Source organism: Oxyura jamaicensis, chromosome 33, assembly GCF_011077185.1.
Source record: "Oxyura jamaicensis isolate SHBP4307 breed ruddy duck chromosome 33, BPBGC_Ojam_1.0, whole genome shotgun sequence".
NCBI lineage: Eukaryota > Metazoa > Chordata > Aves > Anseriformes > Anatidae > Oxyura > Oxyura jamaicensis.
In genome coordinates, this window is record NC_048924.1 from 2,192,878 (window position 1) to 2,204,138 (window position 11,261).

An 11,261-nucleotide genomic window follows, 5' to 3' on the forward strand; every position below is an offset into this window, starting at 1 on the left:
TTTTTCTGATGGGTGGGCTCCAGCCCCCCACCCCCCCCGCCCCCCCCTCCTCCATACCGGTGAGGGAGCCCCTCGGGGCTTAGGAGATGCCCCTGGGAAGTGATTCCCACCTGGGAGCACCCACCCATGCCCACCCACGCACTGTTACACCCCCGTGTGCATGCGCAGAGGAACTCATGCACACGTGTGTGCACGGACCGGCGTGCAAAAGGCACACGTGCAGGCACACGATTGCACGCTCCTACGCATGTACACAAGTGTGCACGTGCTTACAAAGCTGTACACCCCCCCGCCCCCCTTGCAAAAATGCATGCACACGCACAGGGCCTTGCACGCGCACAACCCCCCCACCCCCAGTGCACATGTGCAACCTCCCTGTGGGTGCAGGAGCTCCGTGGGTGCTGAGCCCCCCTCGCAGGGACCCCCACTGGGTTGGGAGCAGGGGCTGCCCCCCACCCTGGGGTGCTCCGGGGGAGGGGGAGCAGGGTTGCAGCCAATTTATGCAGGCATAAATTTGGGATAAGGCTGGAGCGAGAGGCAGGGGCACGGTGACGGAGTTAGGGACCCCAAAAATAATCTCCAAAGCCCTGTAGGGGGGTTAAGACCCCCCCAAAAAACGCAGAGAGCAGCCCAACATTGGGACCTGGGGAGCCCCCTCGGCCCTGTGATGGTGGGGTTCTGGGGGTTTAAGCCCCTTCTCGAGGTGCTTTATGTGGGGTTGGGGGGGTCGCAGCCCCCCCACACCCCCAGACCTCGCTGCCCCCTCCTCTTTGACCCCCCCCACCCCAGTTTTGGCTCCAGGGCCGGGGGCCACAGGTAGGCCAAATGGGGCCATTGCCAAGACCAAACCTGGGGGGGCGCAGGGGACGTTTCGGGGGGAGGGCGAGGGGGGACGACGGAGCACAACGGGCTTTTTTTTTTTTTGGGGGGGGGGGGGGCTTTTTTAGGGTGGGTGTGAGGATGGGGCCGAGTCCAGGCAGTTCAAATCAATGCGGAACCCCCCGCGGGTCGCTGCGTGGTGGAAATCTCCTTCATTTCCAGCACCAGCATCGCTTTTTCTCGGACCCCCCCCCCCGCAATGGGGGTCTGCCCTCGGGTCCCCCTGTGGCTGCCCCCAGAGCGAAATATTCCCGAGGTCTGGCGAGAAACACGGGGGTGGTGCTTGAAGACCGGGTTTTGCTCTCCCTCGTGGGGGTGGAGAGGAAATTCCCCCCCGTCCCACTGGGAAGGCGTGTGCACTTCCCGGGGGGGGGGGGGGGGGGGGGCGTTTACCTCCGCCCTATGCAGCAGTGGGCATCTATAGGGCGCTGTAGGGCCCGTCTATAGGGCTTCGTTCTTACAGGTTTGCATGCCCTGAGACCCCTGCCCAGAGCAAGTCACCGAGAGGCTATAGAATCACAGAATGTCAAAAGAGAGTAGAAAACCTAACAAAAATCTAAATAAATAAAAATACCTGTATTTTTTTTACACTCCCTGGAGCAGCGTGATGTCCCCAGGGCTGTCCCCACAAGGCCACTGTCCCCAGCTCCGGGCCCTTGGGTTCCCAGTACCCTTTTTGTCGCCCCACAGGCAGGGTGGAGGTCCTGCCCGCCCCCCTCCTTCCCCCGCTGGCACTGGGGGCTGCGATATCGCCCCGATGCTGAGAAATATCGCGATTCCCGACTTTTCTTCCCAGTCGTTTATAGTGGGAAAAGATGGTATTAAAAATAAATAAATAAATCTAAATCACCACCCCCCCCCCCCGGCCAAAAATATGGTCAGCTCCATCTCTGGGCTGGGGGTGCACAGGGTCTGGGGGAGCCCCCTGGTCTACCCCCCCCCCCCCCCCCCCCCCCCCATCACCCCTTAAACCACGAAAACAAAAAAAAACTTAAAAACGTGCTCTGGGACAACACGAAGTCTCTCAAAAGCCTGGGAGGATCTAAACGGGGTTCGGGGGTGCCCCAGGCTTCAGTAGGGACCTCTCAATCCAGGGGCTTCGCAAATTTTTTGGGTGGGGGGAGAAAGTTTTGGCGACCGACATGAAACTTGGCCGGTTCTTTCCCGTACGCCCTCTCATTTTCCACCTCTTCCTTTCGGTGATGGATGGGGACTCATTAAAAATAAATGGTTGGAGAACGGCTGCCAGCTCTTCGGGAGGTTTTGGGGTTTCGTTTGAGCATCATTGGGGTTGAGTGTGAACGCTGCTCGCGTTTGGGGGTGCTGCTCCCAGGTCCGGTTGTCTATTTAAAGAATTAGGCTTTTTTTTTTTTTTTTTTTTTTTAATAAATAATCAGAAGAGATGCCACTTGATAGTACCAAGCAAAATAATTTTCTGCGTAATTGGACAGGAAAAGGAGAGAGAGGAAAAAAAGAAAACCTACCGAGAACGACGCTGGGGATTGTAATTTGCTCGCATCCAGCTCGGTGCTGGAAAAATGGGTTACTGGGGGGGGGAGCTGGGGCGCTGATGGGGGCGGCAGGGAGTGGCTGCTCGCAGGGTTTTGCTCCCCGAGGTGGGCAAAGCGAATTTGGGAACCTCGGCTCCGCGCTGCCCCTGCCTTCCAGCAGAGCCGCGCCGATGGTATTGATGGATTGATTTTATTGATTTATTATCCGCTCCTCAAAGCGCCTTCCTATCAAATGATGTTTTGATCTGGGTTTTCCCGGTCAAGAGTTGAATTCCGAGTTATCGATTTTTTTTTTTTTTTTTTTTTTTTTTTTTTTCGGGGGTTTGCTTGCGATTTTTCTCTCGCCTGGCAAACGCGAGGTCTGCGACCCCCCTTGGCCACCCTCCCCTCCACTTTCTCTCCTTTTAGGAAGGAAGGAAGGAGGGGACGAAGGAAAATAAACAAACACACGTTACTTTCGCTCCACTGACACATGCTTTACACCTCTTTATCCCCAAATCTTTTCTTCTCCTTACCACTCAGGGAAAAACGGTCAAGGCAACGCGGTTTGGCCAAAAACGCCGGGGCAAAAAATCTAATTTCTGCCTTTACACATTTTTTTTTTTTTTTTTTTTTTTTTCTTCCTGCTTGGGCTGTGTGTCCGGGCAGATTTCTACCAGGGCACCGGCAGGGATCTATACGTGGGCATCTATAGGCGGCCGGGAGCCTGCCCAGATGGGTCCGGCCCCGCGTGTGCGCAGACACGTGCGTGCGCGCACCCTTGTGTAAACAGACACGGAGATATTTAAATGTTTTCTCGGCACTTAGCAGATTTCTCTGCTTCGCTCTCAGCGGTAAAATAATCACAGGGGAAGGGAGAGCGGCTACTGTTGACCTCTGGTATTTAGCCTCTTCCGCGGCAGCGTTACCTCGCTGCAGTCGGGGTGGCAGAATCCGAGCTCATCCGCCTCCAAAATCACGGCATTTTCCTTCCTGGGGCTTTGGCGGTGGCAAAAAGAAATCAAATTAAAAATAAAATTAAGAAAAAATATAAAGAGGGAGTCAGTAAGCAATAGTGATTTTTTAAAAAATAATAATAATAATGTTGGTTTCAAGACACCGGCTCCCCCCTTCCCACCTCCCTCCCCAAATCTCCGGCTTTACGCTGCGGTTTGGGGAGGCGGGGGGGGGGGGGGGGGGGGACTCAGCTCCCGCAAGGGGAGGCCCAGGCTTTGTGCGGGGGCCCGGAGCCGGCGGGGGGCACGCAGCGAGGAGCCGGCTCTGATCTGTCCGCCGCACCAAGTGCCGCCGCCGCGCCCCGGGCCAGGGGGAGCCCCCCCCGGCCGCACACCGGCAAAAGTCGCGACACACGACACAGGGAGAGCCCTCCTGCCAAGCTCGGGTACCAGCGAGTGCACCTCCGCCCCTGCCCTCATTTCTCCCTCTCCTTGGAAAATCTAATTTTCTTTCTTCTTTTCTTCCTTGCTTCCTTTCTTCCTTCTTCATTTCTTCCTTCCCTTCTTTCTTCCTTTCTTATTTTCTTTCTTCCTTTCTTCTTTTCTTTCTTCCTTCCTTTCTTTCTTTCTTTCTCTCTTTCTTTCTTTCTTTCATTTTTTTTCTTCCTTCATCTCTTTTTCTTTTTTTTCTCTCTCTTCCTCTCTTCCTTTCTTTCTCTTTCTCTCTCTTCATCTCTTTGTCTCTTCTTCTTTTTCCCTTTCTTCCTCTTTTTTTCTCTCTCATTTTCATTCTCGCTTTCTTTCCCTCTCTTCCTTTTTCTCTCTCCCTCTTCTTCCCTCTCTATTTCTCCTTTTCTCTCTTTCTTATCCTACCTCTCTTATCTGCCCTATATTTTCCACCTTCCTTCGCCCACTCCTCACTCCTCCCCCCCCCAAATCCGGATTTCCCACCCCAAACAGAGGCACCCCACAACCCATAGGAAGAAGCCCCTGAGCAGAGCCCAGCTCCGCCGACACCTTGGGCATTTTCCCACCCTTTCTGCACATTCTCTCATTCCTGGGATTATTTTAAGCCCCCCCCCCCAACCCCCCCCAACAGATTCCTCCTGTACTGGATCTTAGTTGGGGACCCAGTTTAGGGGCATCCAGTGCCTGCAGAGGTCAGACACCCCCCTTTTGGGGAGGTGAGGTGGAAGACCCGTCCCTTTTGGGTTTAGCCCGCACGAGAGGGTTTTGCAGGCTGAGCTTGATGGCTTTCTGCAATTAATATCAAAGTCATTCGGCCCCCATCCCGGCCCCGTCTCCTTCTCCCACACACTTCATCTTCACCCTTCACTAGCAGCCAGCATCCAGCAGAACAGCAAGCTTGACCTAAACGCCCCCCACAATCGGGGATCTAAGCAAATCCACCCCCCAAAAAGCCACCCTCCCCATCTGCTGAAAGAGATTTGGGTGAATAAATATATATTTTTTCCACCCCCCAAAGAAAAGCCTTGTGTAGATGCTGCGGTCGAGGCTCCTTTTCCTTCCTGGGGGGCTCCTTCTCCCTCTGGAGCACACGTTTGGGATTTGCTAGGAAAGGGTCATTCGGATGCGTGTTCACGCGGGGGGCCACAGCGCACCCCGACACCCGTATCCCTCCGTGCTCCGCCAAAATCCAGCCCCTTGCACCCCAAATATCGGCCTGCGGGAGACGCTCCGGCTTAAAAGCAAGCAACCAAAATTCCCTCTTTCCGGGTATTTTTGTTCCACTCCTTCCCTGGCACTTTCGGGGAAGAAGAAAGCCTTTCGGACGCTGGAAGAGGGGAAATATTTACCTGCAGACTCAAGCTGACACTTTACATCTGTGTCTGCTCCTCTTCGGTACCTGTCTCTGTCGAAATTAATTCCCTATAATACTGTGCAGAAATAGAAAGCTTTAAAAAATAGGCTGGGCTCCGAGTCGCTGGGTCATGTGTAAGGGGAGAAGTGGAGTATGAACAAACCTATATTTTATGTGAGGCTCGCAGCGCGCTGCAACGCTCCTGCGCTAATGCCTAATTCTTCACTTAGCCCAAACGCGACGCTTCGAGTCAGAGCTGGGGCTTAAAATAGGATCTGAGGGGAGCTGGCTGCTCCCCGCAGCGCCCCTCACCGTGTCCTCGAGGCGAAGGGCTGCTCTCCCCTTCTTTTCCCTTCCTCCCCACCCCAAAAAATAACCACAAAACCACAGCTCACCTTTCCTAATTTCCCCAGCAAACCTAAAGGACAGGGGACACCTTTAGGGCTGGGCAAGGAGTATTTTTTTCCACCTACGGCCCAGGCGAGCGGGCCGTGATTTTTTTTATTTTTTATTTTTTATTTTTTCCAGAAAAGCAGCCGATTTCTTATCAGGTCGGGATTGATGCTGGCGGCCTGGTTCTGTATATCATCCCCGCGGCTCCTCTTGTTCAAACCCGGCTCCTTTTGCTCCCGGGACTATGAGTGATGGCTGCTTCAGCTCCCCATGCCGCCGGAATCCTAATGGCCCCGCCGACGGGGGAACCCTCTCCCCGCATTTTGCTAGCAGGATATTTTGGGGAGAACCCCCCCCCCCCCAAATCGGTGCGAACCCCGCCTGAGCCCTTGGTGCTGGAGGCGCGGCCCCCGCGGAAGACACGAAACGTTTTTATTAAAAGGTTTTGATGGATTCGCCTTGGGGATTAACTAAGATAATAGTTTATTGCACTGCGAAAGATTAAACTGAAAGTACCCTAGTGAAAAAAAAATAAATAAACATTAGAGGGAACGGGGAGCGAGTTTCCCAGCGTTATATCCACTGTTTCCAGGTTTAATGGGGGTCCCCGGGGCTGCGGGGTGTCCGCGATGTCTTTTCGGGGCGTTATTATTATTATTGCAATTATTGTTAAGGTTTAACTACATGTCATAGCTCGGCGGAGCGGCTGCGGGCTGTGTGCGCGGGGCAGATCCCCCTCCCCGTCCCGCAGCCCCCATCCCCAAACTGGGGTGCTGGGGGGTCCTGGGGGAACGGAAAGAGGCGGATCGGCCCCGGGGGAAGCCAAATTTCCCTGACTCACTGTGAGCTGTCAAGGCTCGGGGTCCTCCTCCCTCCGCACATGTGCGCGGAGCTGCGCGCATCTGTGTGCCCCTCTCCGCCGGCATGTGTAATGTCGGATTTAAGAGCGTGTTTACACAGCTAGAGAGTTTGAAACACGGCCCGAAACGCGATAAAATGGTCATCTAAATCATCCTGCCCTTGATCCATGGCTTCCACATCTGCGGCTGGGTGCGCGCTGCTGGGGATCTGCCCTCCATGTGATGCTGCGGGGTTCTGCCTCCCTGCGCGGGGCTTCCGTCCTGCTGTCCTCCTGTCCCCCTGTCTTTCCTTCCTCCTGTCCTCCTGGTCTCCTGTTCTCCCGTCCTCCTGTCCTCCCGTCCTCCTGTCCTCCCGTCCTCCTGTCCTCCCTCCTGTCCTCCGATCTCCCCATCCTCCTGTCCTCCCGTCTCCCCAGTCCTCCCGTCCGCCCGTCTCCCCGTCCTCCTGTCCTCCTGTCCTCCCGTCCGTCCCTCCGCGCCCCCGCCTTTCATCAGCCGCCACCCAGAGCAAGGGGGATCCGAGGTTTTTAATAACAGCGGGCTATTGATCCGAGCTCTCGGCGGCGGCCAAGGTGTATCGACGAGGGCTGTGGATCTCATTAGGCGCTGCTCAGGGATGCATTCGCTAAGAGCAACGCGGCCATTTGAACACCGAAGCGGAAAAACGAAGTGGTTTTTATTTATTTATTTATTTATTTATTTCTACTTATTTATTTCCTTCCCTGCCCTTTGCTTAAAAAAAAGTGCCCGGCGATGAGGTCGGGTCCCCGGGGACTGCCCCTGCCGGACTGACTTTTAATTGCGAAAGGGTGGCAAAAGGGACGAGCCCAGCCTGCTGAAGCCTGGGTTTCGTCTTCGCCCTGGGAGGACTCAAAATGAAAGGGAAAAAATGAGTTTTTGCTTTGCAATGCGGGGAGGACTCTTTTTTTTTTTTTTTCCCCTCGCCCCCCCGGCTTGGTGCCAGCCTGGCCAGGGGTTCCTGCACCACCTCAGACGAAGGCTGAGAAATCTCTGCCGCATTTACTCTGCACCTAACAGCGGAGCAGGGCTTTTTATTACTATTTTTCTCCTCAAATTCCCCTCTCCAACCTCTTTCTGGGGCTGGATGAACTTTCTGGGTGGGGGGACAGGAGTTCATTTGTCGCCTCTGTCCATTATCCAAATAAACTTTTGCAACACCCCCCCCCCCCCGTCCCCATCCCCGTCCTAAGCCAAACTCGGGCGTTATCGGGGCTCAGAAGTGCGTTTGTAAACACGAGGGGGTCCGGGAGAGGAGGCCGGGGGCGGAGGCGGGTGTTAATTATTAATATTGTCATCCCGGAGGAAGATTTGCAAGGGGCTAGCAGTAAGTACCACTCAAGCAGCAGCTCTCTCCAACAGGAGGGAGCAGCCTAAAGTTTGTATATGTTTCCACCCCATACAATAACAGCTAGAGATCTGTTAATGGTCTCTCTGTAGCCCCTGAACACTTTCCCCTGCAACTTTTCCCCCCCGCCCCCCCGCCTTTTCCCCAATACAAGCCCAATGTTTTCTTTTCAACTTAACCCAGGGTTCAGCAGTTATCCGGTGGGTCATTATAAGTATTCTTTGTCTCCGAAAAGTCAAGGAGAAACCTTCGCTCCGGTGTCTATGGCACTTGAAAGCATCCTCCAGCCTCTGCCTCTGCCTCCCCTGCCCGGGCTGGGGAGGCTCCATCGGACCTCCCCCCCACAACCCCCCCTCCCGCAGCAAATAAATAAATATTTTCAGGCTAAAAATGGATCTGAAAGGGAGCCAAGGAGAGAAGAACCCCCCCAAGACCAAGAAACCAGGGAAGAGCCCAGACGCAATCACATGAACCAGGGCAAACAAGCAAACAAACAAGAACCCAAGGACTAAAATGACTGCCGAGCTGAGGTTTATTGCCTAAATCCAATTCCGCGCTGCTCTTTAAGGGCTCGCGTTGCTGGCGAGCAGGGCTGCAGCACAAAGAAGGAGCTCCCCGGCCCTGCTTGGAACCGCACGAGAAGTTGGAGCGGATCGAGAGAGAAACTCGATTCCCAGCTACTTTGATTTATTTTAAACAAATCCTTTCTGGGAAGGAAAAAAAAAAAAAAAAAAAAAAAAAAAAAAAAAAAAAAGTGTTTTTCCTACCAAGCAGCAAGTTACACTTCTGCTGGGCTCCCCGCTCCGCCGGGTGCCGAGGAGGTCACGGGCTGGACGCCAGCGCCAATTAAATGCGAAATAAAATAGAAGATATTTGTATCCCAGACAAACCTCGGCTCGGCTGAGAGGGGTCTTCGCTCACACCAGATTTGGGGATTTTTTATATTTTTTTTCCCCCTCCCTTTTGGAGAAGGAGAGAGGGGCAGAGCGGGAGGTGAGAGGAACAAAAACCAACAATTTCTCCAGCATAAAAATGAAACATCAAATTAGTTTGCCTCTGGGCTTCATTTTTCCCCTTCTACATTATAACTAGTTATTGAACTCGCTAGAAGATCTAAAGGCCATTTGTGAGGAGAGAAATTTCAATGGAGTTCCCCCATCAATAACTCCTTGGCAGTGACCTATTGGATCAAGTCAAACAGTTGAGGTGAAATTCAGGTCACGCTGTCTAACCAATATTAAAATGCGCCCACTTTTTAAAAAGCCACTTTCAACGAGATTTGAAGAAAATTGAATTCCTGGGTGGGGTGAGAAGGGGAGGGGGGGGAGGAGGGAAGGGAGAGATTGAGAAACTGGTTTGCATATATATATAGTTTTTCCCCCGCAAACAAACAAGAGGGATTCATCTTTAATATTTTAAAATGAAGGGATAAATATTTACATTATTAGTTTCTTTGAGACGAAAGAGGCTCAAAAGAAAAATGTGAAGGCTAGGACTTTGGGTGACAGGCTTTGCTTATTAAAATCGTTTTAGGCCGATTCATTACTTTTACTGACAACAGATTTAAGAAAAAATCAATTAAACATTTGCATATTTCTTTGCATAAATTAGACCTGTCTATTTGCATTATGAAGGAACAAAAAGAAAAGGTCTCTTTGCACTTACTGCTTTCAAGTTGTTAGAAAAATTAAAATTTAATTAATTATATGTCATTGCTTATGTCAGAGAGAATCCAACTATTTTTCCCCCTGAAAATAAAAAAAAATAGGATTGTATATAAATATATCCGTCTTTCCTCCCCCTCCCACTAATGTAACTTATTGTGCAATAATCACCTCAAAACAAGTCCTTAAATGCTCGGAATAAAACTCCACTCCAAAATTTATTTCCACCTCCTGAATCTCAAGGAGGCAGAGTTCATACCGCGCGAGCTTTTACCCTGCTTTTACTATTATTATTAAACATTGGATAACAAAACCCCAGTAGATAGGTACTTCATTTTTCTGGAAAGCACAGATTGCTAATGGGCTGAGGTACAGGTTACCAAACGGTCAGTATGGTAATAGCTAACACAATGAATCCGGAGAGACAATGCATACTTATTTTTCTTCAGTACTGTCAAAAAGGCGCTTTGTACTTAAAAACGTCCCCGCAATGGTAACCAGACGTATATTTTGCAGCCTGCTTCCTGGCTAGGAAAAGGAAATAAAGCTCAGATTCCCCCCCCCCCCCTTCATTTCTTTATTTTTTTTTTTTACTCGCGTGGGGGGGGGGGGGGATCGGGTTTTTGTCCCCCCCAGTGTTTTCAGGGGCGGGGGGGGGGGGGGGGGGGGGGGACGACGCGGGATGGAGAGCGGTGGGAGGGCTGCTTTATAGACAAAAGAGCCAGATTCTTGTACAACTATTCTTCACACGTCCCTGCAGACTTATTTTACGGAGAGGGGGAAAAAAAAAAAAAAAAAAAAAAAGGTGTTAAATAAATAAAAATCCTCCAAATACTTGGAGCTCTAAACTCCAGGCAAAAAGGCAAAGGGGGGAGTGGTGTGGAAAGACAAGCAAAGAGAGGGGGAAAATAGGATTTTTTTGTGCACTTGTAAGACATCGGGGGCAAGCCCCCCCCTCCCGAACACACACGGGATGAATGGAGGATGGCAAGAGAGGGCTGGAGGAGCCGGTCCTTGCGGAGAGCTCCAAAACCCAGATTTTTGGGGGGAATCCGGGGGTGGGGGGAGGCAGCCGGAGCAAATAAAGTTGCGTTTCCTCCCCCCCCCCCCTCCCCCCCAACCGCTCGGCGAAGGAGTTGGGAGTTTGGGGCTGGAGAGCGGCAGGAATGCGTTTGGTGACCTTCACGCCTCGGATTTTGTAATGCTTTGATTGCTGCTGGTTTGTTTCGCGGATTATTTTGCTTTTTAAACAAACCCACCCAGCATATCCTTAAGAGAACTACCTGTGGATATTTATTTATTCTGCTGGTGCTTATTGAAAACCATATATTCAAGGGGTGGGGGGAAGGATGTGCGTAGGTAAAAATTACTTTATTAACTCTCCATCTTTATTCAATATTCCTTCAGCCTTGGAATAAAGTTGTTGCATCAGTCTGAACTATAAATGTCAAAACCCTGCATGAGTCTGAGGTGTTTGGGCAGAATGAAGTATAGCTGGAGAAAAGGAATTTATTGGAGATATTTAAATCAATGTTTTGGGTTCCGGAATACATTTCTATTCATGTCTTTTTCCCAACCTCGCAGCTCCCATCCCCCTTCGGTCCCCATCTCTTCTGGGAAGAGCCGGGGTTGTACCTGCTGCTCCAGATCTGCAGCGTGTCCCTGTGCAAGTCTTGGATTTACAACTTGAGGAAGGAGCACGCTTTGTCAGCGCACGGGGCAAGCAATTAGTCAAGCCCTGCAAATCAGCTGCCAATAAACCCCATAAACGCTCGGCAACAATAAAGCGAGCAAACGAGGGATTCCGGGGACGGGGGGGGGGGCAAAATGC